At 51.6% G+C, this 3558-nt stretch overlaps 1 pseudogene; it reads right to left on the bottom strand.

The window, feature by feature from the left end:
* Positions 1-749: 749 nt before the first annotated feature.
* LOC100414165 (homeobox protein Nkx-2.2-like) lies at positions 750-2834 on the bottom strand (annotated as a pseudogene).
* Positions 2835-3558: the final 724 nt, after the last annotated feature.

Genomic DNA, 3558 nt, shown 5'->3' with positions numbered 1-3558 from the left:
TGGGGTTTTCCAGATAGGCCAGAAGGTAGAACTCTGTGTCCTGGGGATATTGATGAAAAGTCCAGCAACCATGAAGATGATTCCGTGATGCTATAACATTTGAAAAATTTACTATAGAGTTATGTTCCCACCCACACTGGATCAGGATAATTGAGAGAGCCAAAAAATTAACAGTGACAGCATGGTGTCGGGTTGGGCCTTTTCGTTTTTTTTTTTTTTTAAACACAGGATTTTTATTAAAATTCTTATTCAAAAAATGGAAAGCTTTCAGCGCCTGGCACTCTTGGGGAAACTACACCGAACTGCTGAGCTCCAAGTTCAGGGCTCAAGGCCCAGAGGATGGGGCAGGGGGCTCCCTACCTACACGGTTTTCTTTTCCATATTTGAGAAATATTTGCACTGAATAAAAAGAAAAGAGAAAGGAAGAAAGCAGGAGAAAACGCAAATATAACCAAACTCCAACCACAAAGAAAGGAGTTGGACCCAGAAGGGAAACAGGCCCATCCTGAAGGTCATCATTTTGGCAACAATATCACCGATATTTACAACGAAAAGCAAAATCTGCCATCAGTTGTCAGAACGTTTACATGGCCATAAATATTTAGCATTTTCTTATTTTTTAAAAAAAGGAAGAAATTCTCTATATTTTTAAAGTGTTCTCCACTTGCTTTAGAAGACAGCTCACAATATCGCTACTCACACAAACATATTTTACAAAATTCACGAAAGCAGGCGTGGGGTGTCGGTCTTTTTCTGGTTTTCAAGTGGCGACATTAATGCTGGGACAGTTTGGTTCCTCCGGGGTAGAGGCAAAGAAGCAAAGCTGCGCAAACGTTCTATAAACACGGTGTAGAGTTCAGCCCTCTCCAAATGTTCAGAAGGAGAGGCTTGGGCAGAGCTGAGTGGGTGGAATCTGCCACTCCAAGGAGACACAGGCAACCTCCTGGTGCCTCCCTGATGGAGCCAAGAGTCAACTCCATTCCATAATAATATTTATAATAATAATAATAATAATAATAACCACCATGAGGACCGAGGCCTCCTCGCCGCCGCCACCGCCACCGCTACTGCCACTGCCAGGTGGGGCCTGGGCCTGGTGTGCGAGTTTGGTTGGGATGGTGCTCACCAAGTCCACTGCTGGGCCTGGACCTGCGGGTGTGCTGTTGGGTACTGGGGGGTGCTGGCCGAGCTGTACTGAGCGTTGTACTGCATGTGCTGCAGCAACTGCGCGCTGTAGGCCAAAAAGGGAATGCCCGCCTGGAAGGTGGCGGCTGCCGGGTCCTGGGCTTTGAGCACGTGGCATGGTTTGTGGTCCCTGACCAAGACGGGCACGGCCACCCGGCATGGCGAGGGCAGGGATGTCACCTCCATACCTTTCTCTGCCCCGGTGTGGTTCATCCTGTAACGGTGGCTCTGGAACCAGATCTTGACCTGCGTGTGCATGAGGCAGATGAGGCTGGCCAGGTGCTCAGGCTCCGGCTCCGACAGGTACTGCTGTACCTGAAAGTGCCGCTCCAGTTCTTAAGTCTGTGCCTTGGAGAAAGGCACCCACCACTTCCGCTTCTTGCCAGTTTGCCCCCACCCGCCGCCCGGGGTCTCCTTATTATTGTTCGGTGACTGGTCGGCTGAGTGTTCCGGGGACTTGGAGCTTGAGTCCTGAGAGGGTGCGCCAGCTGCCAGACTGTGCACTGGGGGAGGGGGAGAAAGAAGCACATCAGGCACCTGGAGGCACATGACTCGGAGCACCCCAGATCCTCCATGCACCCCGGCCCTCTGCGCCTGGCAGCCCAGCCTGGCTCCTTTGCTGTGATCCCTGACTAGCTCCATGCCTGATGAAGACGTCTAGGCCTCCCAGGGTAAAGAGGGAAATCGGCAGGAGAGGGGGCTGGGGCTTGCGTTTCTAGGGGCTCCCATAGTGTGGGTAAGAATTTGGGGGGAGTGGCACACCAAAGATCATCGCGGGTTAAGGGCTCCGGCCCCCTTAACCCGTTTCCTCTGAGGAGAAATGTGGGCAGATTTTTAAAAGAAAAACCCCACAATCCCAGCATTGATCTCTTCGGCCACTTAAGGCAGATTTTTGTGGGCTTTGGTTTCTGCTTTCGGGTTTTCTAGACACCCCCTGCACTGCACAAAGCGTCTTCTATGATCGCGCAGGAGACAGGGTGAGCTATTTATACCCGGTCCACCCGAAGCCTCCCCACCCGAAACAGACAAGGCTCGCTGGCTACCTCCAGTTCCTCCCAGCAGCTGGAGTTGGGGGTCCAGCTGGAGCCCTCAGTCCCGGTTGAGATCATATACCAGCCCCTTGGAGGTATAGCCCTTCATCTCTTTCTCCTTAATTTCTGGCGTTGAAAAAAATCTCGGAGACCAAGTCCTTTCCTGGAACTAAGGGGGTTTGAAGAGGAGGGCAGAGGGCGTCCTATACATATAAGTGTTAAAAATCTTTCTAGGGACCCGTGTGAGGTGGTCTGGACTTAATATTGCCCCTTCCCCTTTCATTTCCAGTGTCCAGCCTGAGTTGCAGTTGCGGGAATGGAGGCAACCACCACCTCGGCAGCCAAGTTTTGCTACTTAAGGGAGTACTGGAGGCCCTCGGTGCTGGCCAGCCAGCGCGTGTATGGGTTGTCGCTGCTGTCATAGAAGGGGTTCTTCAGAGGCAGGTTCTGCACCGCGTCCAGGGTGCCTTGCCCCAGCGGCCCAGCCCTCTTGGTGGGCTCGGGCCCCTTGTTCTCTTCCTCCGGCCCTTCAGCCACAGAGCCCTCCTCATTGTTGGTGTCCGGCAGGTCTAAGATGTCCTTGAACAAAAACCCCATCTTTGTGTTGGTCAGCGACATGGTTCGAGACCCCAAAATTTATGTCACAAAGTTGTAGCTTCACTAGGTCAATTCGTGGCATTTCCCAGCCTGGGCGGATGGGGGAGCGGGGAGTTGGGGGGAGGGACTGGGGGAGGGGAGGAGGGAATTGGCTTTAATTATTGGTATAATTATTATTTTTATAAAGAGAAGGAAACTGGGAATGGGGAGGAAAAAAATGGAAACCCAAACCCAGTGCTTCTGTCTTCTTGGAAAACAGGCAGAAACGGACATAGGGAGCTGGGCTGCCTGCCCATTGAGCCCTGCTGGCCCCGGCCTTAGTTTGTAACTCCAGGTGGGTGCCAAGGCAGGTCAACTCGGGCTCCAGCGGCACTCCTCGCGTGGTGGCAGCTGGTGGTGAGGCAAAAATGGGCCATCGCCCAAGCAATCAGTCCTTATAAGGCTGGGCTCCACTCACAGATGCATGCACAGAGGCCTTAGAGTGCCCTCTACACACAATAACAGCAAAAGAGATGTTTCCCAGGGAGACGTGTTGGGCAAAGCAATAGAAAAGAAGTGTTACAGTTAGGAAAAAGAGAAAAATTAACGTGCCTATTCCCATCCACAACATCACATTACCACTTCTGACTTAGTGTTGATTCTTTTAATTGGGTGGTGGAAGTCTTTTAAAGGTTCACAGGTGTAGTCATGATGTCCTCCTTTTATGCCTGCAACACATAAGAAATAGGTTTAGGACCGGGCATGG

This window comes from Callithrix jacchus, chromosome 1 (genome assembly GCF_049354715.1).
Source record: "Callithrix jacchus isolate 240 chromosome 1, calJac240_pri, whole genome shotgun sequence".
Classification (NCBI taxonomy): Eukaryota; Metazoa; Chordata; class Mammalia; order Primates; family Cebidae; genus Callithrix; species Callithrix jacchus.
The sequence above is the reverse complement of the archived record's forward strand: the minus strand, read 5'-3'. Positions and strand labels throughout refer to the sequence as shown.